At 47.0% G+C, this 14,216-nt stretch overlaps 1 long non-coding RNA gene across 1 annotated transcript; it reads left to right on the forward strand.

The window, feature by feature from the left end:
* Positions 1-3,756: 3,756 nt before the first annotated feature.
* LOC311605640 lies at positions 3,757-13,949 on the forward strand. Its single transcript, XR_014782041.1, has 3 exons — positions 3,757-3,872; positions 4,144-4,201; positions 13,896-13,949. It is a non-coding gene; the product is annotated as an uncharacterized lncRNA (long non-coding RNA).
* Positions 13,950-14,216: the final 267 nt, after the last annotated feature.

The raw sequence follows: 14,216 nt of genomic DNA on the forward strand, positions 1-14,216 counted from the left end.
TGGGGAAGGAGACAGGGGAGCTGCTGTTGGCTCTTAGGATCTTGACTTAGTGGCTGAGAGCCTGAGAATTTGCTTAGCTTGCTAGGCAGGGTCTGAAGTTCCCAGTCAACCCACAGAGCTGCATGCTTCCATGACTGTCCGGAGGAGATCTGTGTTCATCCATTCATAGAAAAGCCATTTGACCATATTGTAAATTAGACAATGTGTGTATTAGTTACTTTTCCTGGTGCTATTATAAAATATCTGACAAATACAACTTAAGGGAGGGAGGTTTGATTCTGGCTTACAGTTGAAGGGAGATCTTTCAAGGTTGGCGGAGAAGGCACAGACGCAGACATTACATTCAGCTGGTTACTTTGTACCAACTGTCAGGGATGAGAGAGGAAACCAGAGAGATGGGGGTAAGCTATACATCTTCCAACCCACCCCACCGTGATCCATTTCATGTAGCAAGGATCTACCTCCTAAAGGCTCTGCGATTATTCTTAATAGTACCACTAGTTGGGGACCAAGTATTCAAACATGTGAGCCTATAGGGGTATTTCACACTCAAACCACAACACAGGGCAAGATCCTAGTCAATGGTTGCTAAAGCATCTTCAAGGATTTCAAGGATGGGCTAGTGCTGAGGTCAGAGAGCAGAAGATCCCTATTCATCCTCTGTGTCTAAACTAAATATCAGTCCATTCTGTTTCTGGTTCTCTCTGCTCCCTATTGACAGATCTACTAATGGATAGAAGACCAGAAAAGGAGAGGAAGGTTGTCGTGTCCAGCCCGCAGGAAAAATCGAATCAGGCTTCACCTGAAAGAAGGAGTGGGGATTGAAAGTAGGGTACAGAGACGTGAGAAATAACCAATCAAGTCAGGAAATTTCTGATCAAGATTCACTTTAATGCCTGACTAGTAAGAATATAGAGAGAGCAAGGTCAATAGGATCTATTCTAATCTCACTCACCCTAGCCCCTAGGCAAGAACACAATAGCCTGAATCATTCCCTGTAAGAACTTCTTTGATCCTCTGGGTGGTTCCAAGTTGGGACTTCCCTACTTCTTTCAAAGGTAAATAGTCCAAGGATAGCCTAGAACACAAGACCTCTCTTGAGGCAAAGGTCAACAACTCAAAGGTCTCAGCAGGCAGCCTAAGCACAGGATTTCTGACATGGCAGGATTTGGCATGGCTCCCCACAGAAGGTCCAATAAACTTTTTCTCTTTTAATGTGGGATACACTTCTGACACCTCTTTAAAACACAATGATCAAATGAAACCCAAGAGGAATACCCAGTTAACATCATTGCCCCTTCAACTTGCTCCCTCTCATAGAACCATTTCCCTTGAAGGAGAAGTTAATGGATGTGGCCCACCTTGTGGCCATGTCTCCAAGTATTTATTTATTTTTACCGTGACCTATACATTCATATAAAGCTGAAGATGAAACACACCTTTGACAAAGCTATGTTTACCCTTACTGCCTACAATGAATGATGATACGTTCTACTTTGTCATATTTTATATTCCTGTTGAAAGTCCTAGCTGACTGGAAACGTCTGCTTAGAAACCACAGTGGTCTCAACAGCTTCCCCTAGAGTGGCTTCCCTTTCAGGGTAGCAGATCCCAGTTACAAGCCAGGTCTTCATTGTTGCCCACCCAACATTGACCAAGAGGATCATGGGAGCAAGAATTAAAATCCAGATTACCACTGAAAAGATTACTGCATCGTGAGGCTACATGGAGGATTATCCAAAGAGAGAGTTTAACAGTGACTTCAACTTCCCTTGGCCTGTCGTTTCACCTTTCTTCGTGCCATTCGTGTTTCCTAAAATGCCTTGCCAGTTTCTTCATCCCCAAACTGACCAATTCTCGAGGCTTGCCTCTTCCAGGGACTCTTTCATTTATTTGGCAAGCCATTGTGCCTGGCCAGCCAAACTTGAGTCCCTGAGCCTTATATATTTCCTGTAGTTGGTCTCCTTTAGAGAGAGTCTGCCTAGCTTTACACACTATATAGAGCCACGTTTGGGAAGGGGTCTTCTGGTCCCTGGCCACTGACCAACTCTTGGATAATCAAAGTCTTTCTTATTCTCCGTTCCAAGTTGATCTGAAGTCTGTGTACACTCTCACCCACGGGTCCAGTGACACGCCGTCTTTATCATCTATGCCTGCGTTGGCCCTGATGCCTAATTTTCCATTCAGTCTTGATTTATGTCTCTAGCGCAAACCTCTCTGTTCACTAAAAACTCTCACTGGCTCTGATGGTATGGTCACTCCAGCCTGCATTATCTCGAGATAGTTTTTCTTCCTATTGCACACCTATGTGGGGTAGCATACAAAGGAATTTCATGTGTACCAGCTGTTCTCTTTTCAAATGAACTGTTCTATCATTAAAATTACCCCTTCTTCTATGTGCTCATGAGCTCCTCATCATCTAAGCCAGACAGACCTGGGAGTTGGTCAGGCTCTTTCCCTTAACTTCAATTTCTTTCTTTCTTTTTTCTTTTTTTTTTTTTTTTGGTTTTTGCGAGACAGGGTTTCTCTGTGTAGCCTTGGCTGTCCTGGACTCTCTGTGTAGACCAGGCTGGCCTCGAACTCACAGCGATCCGCCTGCCTCTGCCCCCCCCCCCCAAGTGCTGGGATTAAAGGCGTGCACCACCACGCCCGGCTTTCAATTTCTTAAGTAATCTAAGTACCTACCAATGATTGAGCACTGCGCTGATTGGTGGGTGTGGTGTCGTGAATGAAAGAGATAGTCTTGTTTTCTTTGAATTTCTATTCTAGCCCAATAAACACCCACACATGCAGTTGCAGATAGAGATAAGGATGATAAAGGAAATGAGCCAGCCCTCTGCCCGTGGGGGGAAGGCAGGTCCACTGTGCGCTGGGCACTCTAGGAAGGTCTGCCTCGCTGAGGGACTGGTATGAAGCTGGGATGTGAGGAATCTGAAGAAGCCAGTGAAGGGAAGGATTTCAGCAGCAAACACTTACGGGGGTCCGCTTACGTTTTAGGGTAATCACTCTGGAAAGTGAGTGGGTGATGTGGGTTGTTAGGGGCAAGACGGATATAGGGCGAACCAATGGAGAGGTTTTTAGTATTGTGTGGACAACAGCTGATGATGGTTTCCACAAACATGGACAGATTGAGGACCTATATTGGTGGTGGAAATCAATAAGGCTTAGCAGTGGGTTGGCTGCCGCGTAGGGGAGGCTGGCTGGTGGTGAGGGGGAGACAAGGCCAACCTGAGTAACAGGTGAACGGTTTCATCAAGAGGCGGATGGTAGAGCCATCAACCAAGTTAGAGAAAAGAAGGTGAACAGAGTATTTGATGGGGCGGCTGCAGATACACGATGGCTTTGGATGCCAGCTCCCCGGACATGTATAGGGCCTTTTCTCTTCGTCTGATGTTCTGCCGTGGCCATCTTGAAATTCTTAAAAATCTGGTCTTTGGGTGAGTGTTTTGTGATGAGCGAGGTCTGACGGGACACTGGCGTGTGACAACGGAGAACAGTGTTCTGCCTGTGCCTCCTCAAGCCCTGTCACCTCGTTTCATATACCTGTGATGCCCTCAAACAAATAGGTTCTGAGAGACTCGTGGCTGGAGTGTGGCACCCAGCCATGGCTGTACGTCAGCATGGAAAGAGACCAATGACATGAGGGCACGACTGCAGGTGGATTCATTTGGTAGCCCTGTTGTGAGGCAGCTGGCTATTTTTCAACAAAACACAAACTGAGTACAAGGTAACAGTGTCGTGTTTGTAACCAGCCAGGTGGGAGCACTGACAACCTCAAGAGTTCCCAGAATGCACCAAGGGAAGTGGCCTTTGGGCAATGGCTACTCTGTTGCGGCAACATGGACGTTTGACAGAGGCTTACCTGAGGATAGGTAAGATGTTTGGGGCCAACTGTCTCACAACACATTCAGAGGCGATAAGTGCTTAGGGAGGCAGGGCTTGCTCTCCCAGGACTTGCTTTCCCAGTCCTCTCAGCCAAATCCAATCTACCTGCAGCTGTGAGGGCGAGCCCGGCGCCACAGCTGAGGAACTACACCGCCAGCCCACAGAACTGTGGGACATAAACCTGTGGTTGTTTTCAGCTATGCAGCTTTAGGGCACGAGGTAACCAAAACAATAATCTTATTCATGCTTGCTTCCCAGGAACCCAACACGCTGCCTCCGCCTCCTTTTGCGACATACTCTCCTAACAGCCCTCCAGGTAAGTTTAAGGTCACTTTGTATTTACTTTTAATTACAAAGGTCAAAGAAATGCTTACCCATGCCAAACCTTCACACTGGCTGTGTGTGTGTTGTGTGGGGGGGGGGGGCAGGGAGGGTGGGGAGCGGGGGGGGGGGGGGGACAGGGCACAGCCCTATCGGACCATCCACATCCCTGTAGAAGATGTAATCAAAGTCAGGGAGACCCAGCAGCTTGCAGAAGGGCTCCCCACCCCCATCCTCGCTCACCCCACCCCAACCCCCCCACCCCCACCACCCAGCAGACTTTGATCACTTGCAGGATGGCGCTATTAACAATTCATAGCTTTTGATGTTCACTGAGAACGTTGCCGCTTGCCAGCTGCCTAGAGAGCTTTCCCTATGGCTGCAACAGCCCTCTCAACTTTGCTGAAGCCTTGGAAATTAACACAGCTATCGTCTAGTCTTAACGACAACGGAGAAACCAGGGCTCAAGTGCACACAGCTGGGCCTGGGGACATGGTTCAGCAGTTCAGAGATCTGATCGCTCTTCCAGAGGGCCTGGGTTTGATTTCTAGCACCCACATGGCAGCTCACAAGGCTGTGTCACTCTAGTCCCAGGAGTTCGAATGTCTTTTGTCCCTCCTCCCCCACCCACCGTGGGCACTGCATGCATGTGGTATGCAAATATACATGCAGGTAAAATACCCACACACATAAAAATAAACACCCTTAGAAAGAGGAAGTATACATAACTAGTATACATAACAGAGCTGCTACCAGAGCTAGCAGCTAGTTAACTAGCTAGTTAACAGAGCTGATCTCTAAACCTGGCGCTTGTAACGGTTCCCTTGAGGTGTGGTGACAGCTCACCTGGGGAATTCTGTTCTAAAAACAGGGTACTGAGCAACTTTCTCTCACACACAAGAAAAGTATAGTTTTAAAAATGTATTGGGTGTGTGTGGTGTGTGTGCACATACGTGTGGGGCCAGAGGTCAACCTTCAGATGCAATCTGTCCTAGTTTTTCTTTTGAAACAAGGCCGTTTACTTTTCCCTGGAACTTGATGAGTGAGGTGGGCCCGCTGGCTACATTTCTGTCCCTCCAGAGCTGGAATTGCAAATACACTCCACCACGCCATGCGCCTAATGTGGGAATCTGTGACTAGAACCCGGGTCCTTGCACCTGCATGGTAAACATTTTACCAAATGAGTCTTCTTTGTCATTGTGTGGTAAAGTGCTTTGGGAAATCTCAGAACTCTCCCTTGAAGTAGAGTCTGTATTAATTGTTTACAAATAGTTATGTAAAACTGTGTAGAACATGCGAGGCCCTAAAGGCCTGGACATGAACCCTGCCCCAGTAGACACTGGGTAGTACAGTCCTGTGGTCTATGCCCTCACTGACATCATCATAAAGGGATGTGGATGGAGAAGCATTCTTTCTATTTTTTTTCTGGCCAGGTAGCATTTGTGTGTTATTCTTCCTCAACACTAGTAGTCAATAAGGACTTTTGTCCTCTCACTACGCACAGGAAAAGGTCATGTTATGCCCAGATGGTGAGGACCCCCAAAACCACCAGGAATCTGAAGAAGTCATATGTAAAAGCAAAGAGCCTTTATTCTGTAGAGATCCAGTGCACTGGGGCCCTTGCCTATGCAAAGCAAGATGGCAGAAGACCCCGAGTTGAGAATGCAGGTTTTAAAATAGGTAATCAAGGGAAGTTCCAAGATAGGGCTAGAGGCCCTCTGAACTGATTCAAACCAGCTCAAACTGGTCAGGAGTTAGGGGCTCTTCAAACTGGTAGCTGGTAGCTAAGCAACCTTATCTTCCTCAGGCCAGGTGTCCTGGCTGTCCCTGATTGGCTGCCTGTTTTCTGTGGTATTTCCAGGAACCACTCAGCTCACTTCTGAGGAATGGGGGCTCAGGCCTGCTCCAAGCTACCAAGAAACTGAAGCCTGTCATGGAGTTGGCTAGAGTTATTCAGCCAGGCCTCTTCCATCACATGTTATGTTACTTGGATGTGACCTCTAGACCTCCAGGAAGTGTCCCCCTGAGGATTCCCTGCCCTTCTTCCATCTCTATGATCTCTCCTTGAGTCTTCACTTCTGTTCTATATTCTGAAGCTCTTTCTGGGATCACTTCTTTCCAGCCTTGCCAACCCTCTGAGGAGGCACCTCAGAGTGGCAATGGACCATTCAAAGAACACCACAAATTCCATTTATTTTCAGTTGAAATTCAAGAAAAGACTCCACTTCCTGTTCTTTGTTGAACGGCACCCCGTGACTTGAGATCAGGCCTGTGGAATGTGGGACTGGACGCTCACAATTGTTTCTAGGCTTTATCTTTAAATCTTCCCTGTCAGTACAATGTCCAGCCACTTGTTTTGTAAATACAATTTGATTGGGCCACCGTCCCACTCCCCTGTTGTTATCTTACTTACCTACCGGTAGCTGTTTTCACACCACCACAACAGAGATAAGTAAGGGGGACCAGGTGAGTGGGGCTGCAGATCCTTAATGGTTCCCCAAAACCATTGACTCCTGCTCTACTCCTCGTTCTATGGTAACAGTTCAGTTCAGTAGTAATGAAGATGGTCCCGTTCTGCCTCCTAATGCCTGAGCCAATTTTCACAGCATCCCTATCTTCCTCCACTAAGGGACAACTGAAAACGCTATCTCCCCACCTCCACCCTCACTATTGAGCTATCCAAGGAGTTGGTGGAGATCTTCCCTTGGGACCTTATCCCTGTATCTAATCTTGCTTCCTTCCCTTCCCTTCCACAGATACAAGTCCTGAACACTCCCAAATAAAGTGTCAGGCACTCTGTTCCCATCTCAGAGCTGGTTCCCCGGGGCACTGGGCTCTGAGAAATCTCTTACTTCCCCTTTGGCCTGTTCAGTAGGGTAATGCCCACAGATGGACACCTCCGGTCCTTGAATCAGTTATTAGAGGACACCCACCAATGGGAGCCTCTGAACTCCTTGTCACATGTGACAGTGGCACAGTATGGGAGGGGCACATTAGGAGGTGTGGCCTTGTTGGAGTAGGTATAGCTTGATTGGAAGAAGTGTTTCACCTTCTGAAAACCTCAAAGCCCAGACCCAATGTTGCTCCCCCTCTTGTTGCTGCCTGCTGATCTGGAGGTAGAACTCTCAGCTCCTTCTCCAGCACCATGTCGGCCTGTATGCTGCTGCCATAATGACAACTGACTAAACCTCTGAACCGTAAGCCACCACCAATTAAACTTTTCTTAAAATAAGAGTTACCATGGTCATGGTGGTGTCTCTTCAGAGCAATAGAAACCCTAACTAAGACAGAGGTTGGTTCCAGGAGTGGGGTGGTTGTGTGATTGGCTTGAGCATGCTTTTGCTTGGAGAAATGTGGACTTTGGGACTTTGCATTAGAAAATCAGTTGAGTGCTTTTAGTGAGGTTTAGTGGGGTAGTTGGAGCATGGAAGACAGTGGTGCTGAGGGTGATTTGAACTGTGGGGGTCTAGCTCAAGAGATTTTAGAGAAGAAGAATATTAACACGTGACCTAGTACTACTATTCTTGTAATATTTTGGCAAAGAATGCAGCTGCTTTCTGTGCTTGTCTTACAAAAAAAAAAAATCTGCCTGAGGCTTAACTAACTTGAAGAGTTATGGATTGACAACTTTGGCAGAGGAGATTTCCAGACAGCCTAGTATTTGGTAATTGAGTTGCTTGATTATTAGTGGTCGTGCTTGGGCAGACCTATAATAAGAGAGAGCAAGCTGAGCACGGAAAAACACAAAATGTACAGTTTTGAGGGGCAAAGGAGCACCAGGAAAAAAGTTTAAAGAAAACCCTGATGCTAAGTGGAATAAAGGGAGTGGTGACCTCAGAGCAAGACCCCACCCCCCAACCTCACCCTCGTCCGTCCGTCAGCTTAGCTTCCAACTTGTGAAAAGGAATTAAAGAAAAGTTAAGGACTAGGCATGGTGGCTGGCAGTGCAGACCTTTAGCCCCAGCCCTCAGGAGGCAGAGGCTGGCGGATCTCTGAGATTGAGGCCAGCCTGATCTACAGATTGAGTTCCCGAACAGCCAAATTTAGGCAGTGAAGGAAACCGTCAACACTAGAAAGTTAGTGAAAATGTGTGTGAATGTGGGGGCCATGTCCCAGCCCTAGCAAGCGGCAGAACTTGGCAGCTTCGGCCAGGTACTTCTGGCTTTAGAGTCAAGGATATAATAAAGGGGTTTTGGAGACTTCCTCAAAGACTAAGTAAAAGCTGCTGAGGTCAGACATGTGTGCCAGGGGTGTCCCCACATGGAAGCTCAGAGAGGCCATTGCAAGAAGCTGCGAAGGTGAAGCCTAGATTGCCTTGGAGATCCCACAATGTTGGAGATGACAGTGCCGTGGCATGCCTCCAACGAAAGCTGCTAATTGGGTGTGGACCCAGCCCAAGAGAAAGAAGTGTGTTGTAGTCGACAAATCTGAAAGGTTGAGATCCGAGGAGCACTTTGACATCAGACATGGAGATGCAGAGTTTGGAGTTGGTCCAGTATTTTCTCACTATGCTCCTCTTCCTCCCTTTTGGAGCAGCAATGTATATTCTGGGCCATTGAATGTTGGACATATGTGATCTGCTTTTTCACTTTGATTTCAGAGGGGTTACTATTAAGAGATTGCCTTGAGTCTCAGAAGAGACGTTGAACTTTGGACTTTTAAACAAGGTTGAAACTGGTAAAGGCTAGTAAGACTTTTGAGTTTTTTGGGCTAAATGCGCTTTGCATTACAGTATGGCTAAAAGCCTATGAAGGCCAGAGAGTGGAATGTGTTGGTTTGAATGAAAAGGGACTGGCACTATTAGGAGGCGTGGCCTTGTTAGAGGAAGTGTGTCACTGGGGGGTTGGGCTTTGACGATTCAGAAGCTCCAGCCAGGCCCAGCGGCACTCTCTCTTCCAGTTGCTTGCTGATCCAGATGTAGAGCTCTCAGCTACTCCTCTGGAGCCATGTGCTGTGTGCTGCCATCCTTCCCTCCAAGATGACAGTGGACAAGAGCTCTGAAACTAAGTCAGCCTCAATAAAAGTTGTTTTTCTTTGTAAGAGTAGCCATGGTCAAAACAGTGTCTCTGCACAGCCATAAAACCCTTACTAAGACAAGAAATGGTCAGCTTCAGTGTGCTATGCCATTTACATTTTGCTAAATTTGTTTGTTTGTTTCTTTTTTTTTTTTTTTTTTTTTTGGTTTTTCGAGACAGGGTTTCTCTGGGTAGCCTTGGCTGTCCTGGACTCGCTTTGTAGACCAGGCTGGATCCGCCTGCCTCTGCCTCCCGAGTGCTGGGATTAAAGGTGTGCGCCACCACGCCCGGCTTGTTTGTTTGTTTCAACAGCTATGTCTGCTTTTTTTTTTTTAATTTTTATTTTTGACAAATACACTAGTAAAAGGTGAGGTGCTTACTAGATAGAAGAGGCCTGTAGAAACCACAGATTCCTGTCCATCATGAATCCCTGCTGTGGGGTGTCTGCCCTGTGAGAGATGTGGGAGTCAAACCTATTGTTCTTTTTTTTCCCTTCTCTCTTTCTCCTCTCCTCTTAACTACAATATAGCAGAAGTCTCTGAAGTTAAATGTGGGGAGGATACAACTGGACCTCTTATCCCTGTTAGGGCCTCTACCTTCAAAGCATCTTTGAGAAACGTGCATTCTGCAATAGCTGAAGAATGTCGAGACAAAGGAGGACTAAGGCATCAAATCAAGCCCAGATGTCAGACTCCCCCCAGCCCAAGCTGTCTGGTAGGACCAGAGTGGGAGGAATAGCATCCGCTGGCACTTCCTGGGTACTTAGCATAAACAAGCCCGCTGCCGACTGCCCACCAGGCATGGCTACCCTTTAGTCTGACTGCTGTTGGAGTGTCTGCCGAGACGGCTGGATCACTACATTGTCTTTTGTCTCCTCCTTTGCTCTGAAGTCATCCTAGGACGCAGGTGTGCGTCTCCCAGAGCCAGGCAAGAGAGAAGATGAATCAGTTTCCCTTAAAGACATGCCCTAGAGCCGTCTGTCAGCTAGAACTCCTCTGGAGGAGTGAGGCACCTCTCCTGACCACAGCTAATGAGAATGTGTGGCTTGCCCACAGAAGAATCCTTGTGATTCTTTAAAGGAACAATGTTTAACCACAGAAGTGCAGCATCTGGCACACATGGCAGGGGTTTCCCCGGATGAGGAGCACAGCAACCGGACCAGTCAGTTTATGAGATGCCATTGGGTCTGAGTGTGTCTTTTCTCTGACCCTAACTTTGGACTCAGAATCTCAGATGTTCAAGTATAAATTCTTCTCCTCCACACCCCTTATTTTTTATGGCTCTTGATTATATACTACCGAGACATCCAGAAGCCTTATATCTGCCCCTAGGTGTTTCCTTTTGCCACTATCCAGGCCTTTTCTGTTATTCCTCCTCTTTTAAGTGACCATCCAATGTGTTAGTACCTTCTCAACTGTAAATAAGACCAACTTTAATTGACTTGTCCCCTAATTTTCACCAATATATGTGTGTGTTTCTGTCTGTCTGTCTGTCTGTCTCTCTCCTCTCTCTTTCTGTGTGTGTGTGTGTGTGTGTGTGTGTGTGTGTGTGTGTGTGTCTGTCTACAATTAGCTAGGGTTGCTTGCATTAGCATTGCTGGGGGTACTAGTTATTATGTTTTGTGAAAGGACAACTTGCCAGTGGCTACACTACTGAGAACATGACTCTTCTTCCCCTAGAAAACCATCAACTGCCTATAACTCAGGGAGAGGGAGGCTCCGTGAGCCCCTGCCACATCCACGATGGAATGTTGGTGAGCCCAGTCTCAGTTAGGTAGAGTTGGATCCAGGAGTCCAGTGTTGCCAAGATGTGGTGTTCGTCTGTTTCTCCATGTTGCCTCCAGTTACAGCAGGTACTGGGTGAGCAGGTCAGCCTGCTGTAATTTATGACTCTTTTCATAGAAAGACATTGATTCCCTCTTTATATTCTGGGGCATGGGCATGAACGGGACATCTTGGGCCTTACAAATACTTATTCATGCAATAATCACTGTTACTAAAAAGGGTTACTTGTTTGGTTGGTTTTTTTTTTCTTTCTACACTTACTAGTTAGGACAGAGAAGAATTGGCCCCAAGGACAAAGACTAAGGTTGAACCTGCATGAGTATGTGTGAGTGCTTGCCTATTGCGTTTCCCCCAGGAACTGCCTCCAAGTTCCAATGAAATACCAAGGTTCATCGTACTTTGGGCTAGCTGGCTGCCTTTTGGGCTTGTATAAAGCATCTGGTGAGCTGTTGGTGACCTGTGTTCTGGGTGCTTGCAGTGTACTGTGTGTCCAACAATTCAGTAACCTTCCATTGGCCTAGCCTGTGCTACAGATGCCAGCGTCAGCACTGAGAGTCAGGAGGTCTAGGTTGTAACCCAGCCTCCTGATCTTGACTTAGCTGACTTGCTGTACCAAAAGGGTATGAAGCAGGACACCAGCTGCATATAGATAATACTAGTTGTCCAACATGTGCTTGCCAGCTTCCTCACGGTGGCCAAGACAGAGAACTCAACAGCTCAAGATGAATCCCAAGGCAGCAATGGGTTCAAACAAAATCCTCCCTCCCCCAAACCCAAAAACACCTTTGCCATCTATAAGGGTGAATGAAAAAACACTCTAATGGTACATATGCTGTATGGAAGTTCTCTAGCATCTATAGACAAACTAGTGTACCAGGAAGATATGCCACGATGAGACGACTCTGTCACGTTTGGACCACCAGCATTGCTGCACCTAGCCTTAAGCATTGTTTCCCGTGATTCGTTCTGTGTTTGAATATGGAAAGACTTAAAAAGCTATGAGAAAGGATTCTGTTTAGTTTTCCGGCATACAACCCCATGCCATGGAAGAGAGATCATCACGTTCTTTAAGTTGTGTCATCAGTAAGCGTAGTGAGCTAGGTAGGTCCAAACTTGCAATTAAGTAACAAGCGGACATTGAGAGAGACTGGTTTTCCATGGTCTAAAGGAAATTAAAACAGGCGAGAGAGAGAGAGACACGGCTCAGTGACTAACAGCACCGGTTGCTCTTCCAGAGGACCCAGATATTATTTCCAGCACCAACATGATGGCTCACAACTGTCTGTAACTCCAGTTCCGGGGAATCTTACGCCCTCTTTGGGAACTGCATACACATAGTGCCCAGACATACATACAGGCAAAACACTCATATACATTAAAAAAAAAAATCAAAGTTTTTATGTAAATGAAAAATATACTTATAAATTATATGTTAGGTTATAGTAATGTGGTACATGATGCGATGAGAATGTAGACTCTACAGTGCAGTGTTAAAACAAAGCCACATCTGTACCCAGCACAGACATGACGATTGGGAAGAGAAGATTCGCATCTTCGGTTTCAGTATCATTTGTGGGGGGAGGGGGGAGGGGAGAGGGGAGGAGGTAGCAAGTGGATAGTCAAGAAAAATCTCCTCTGCATTTAAATGATTGCTTTGTTTGTTCTTCAGTGAACACACACAGGATTGGAGCCACGTAAATTAAACGTGAGATGCACTTCCTTGGCTTTCACGCAGAAGTTGATTATTTAGAAGGTAGCAGGCTGCGGGGTGGTGGCTTTGGTGGCATGCTGAGTTGCAGCTTTTGTGCCGAGCCAGTTTACACTCTCTTGGGTCAAAGATCATAGAGCCAGGAAGGAACAGGACTGGGACTCGAGAACCCAGGTCTCCAGAGCTTTCTGAACTTCCCCTTACTGGCTTCCAACATCACTGAAGTCATTTCCAAAGCCGAAGGCCGCCCTGGCATTTATTACAGAACAAGCCACTGGAACTGGCAGCCTGCCTTGGCCGTTGGGATTTGGGTTGGAGTTCATAGCTAGTGTTGGTCCCCCTTCCCCACCCCCCACCCCCCAGAAATGGGGTGGGTCAGAGTGGAATGGAATGGTAATAAAGGCTCTGTTTGCTCCAGGAAGCCTACTCCCTGCCCTCCCCATAATGGATGACCACCCTCTTTAAGCCCCGATTGATTACAAAGAGTTGACTTCTGCTGTGAGTGGTTGAGCCAAGAGCAGTTAGAGCTGGCTGTGGCCCTCAAATTACTGCCTTCTGGACGAACCATGTCAAGGCTGTTTTTCAGAGGCCTTCATCAAGGACAAAGAAACTGGGTCTGGCCTTGCATCTCCAAGTTCTATATCTGGTGTCCTTCTCTTCCGTCCCCACGTGTACCCTACATGCATCCCAAATGTCTAGAGAACCATGGTACCCTGATGTACAGGGTACGTGGAACTCTCAGACCCCCATCTTAGGAGGAGCCTGAAGAATTTTTGCAACAAATCCATCCAGAGGTTGTGGTTTGCCCTGGCACTCAGTATGCTGACCCAGCCCACCACAGGGAAGTAGTGGTGCCAATCCTAGGGCCCCACCTAAACTGGGCACAGCCATTTGGGTGAGTTGTTTTTGTTTTTGTTTTTAACTATTTTTGCATTGAAGACAGTGGTGTTGTGATGTCTTCCTCTTCTCTGAGCCGAGCCAGGTCTCTTTCCTTCGTGCCAGCTTCACGAAGGAGATGCTACCCAGGAAGCTGAGATTACAATTGGTTCCCTGCACTGCCCCTCCCAGAAGATAGAAATAAAGCCTTTGGACCAAGGAATGTAGGCGTGTCACAAAGACTCGTATATTTACCCTTTGGAGAAATGTCACTAATGGTGTTTTAATAATGCTTTATGTGCCTAGAGACCGATAAGAAGAAGACCTTCTATTTACCAAAGCGACGGCTAGCCCCTAATGACGGGCTGAGGATCAGCTACTGGCAAGCTATGTAGCGGCTGAGTGCTGGGTAATTACCAAGCAAATTCATCATTATTTCTGCCTTATAAACCAGAATATGTGTTAAATAATACTTTGGGGCCACTGGAGGTAATTACTGAGCCCTGTTTCTGTAAGAACATGTAATTATCCTTACGCTTACCCGGTGTTTACTAAGCAAATCTATGCAGTTATTACCCAGAGCCCAACTCCTGCCCTCAGACCCACAAAAGTGCACCCGAGGGCAGG

The sequence above is a fragment of the Acomys minous genome, assembly GCF_964271855.1.
Source record: "Acomys minous genome assembly, chromosome: 9".
NCBI classification, from domain to species: Eukaryota; Metazoa; Chordata; class Mammalia; order Rodentia; family Muridae; genus Acomys; species Acomys minous.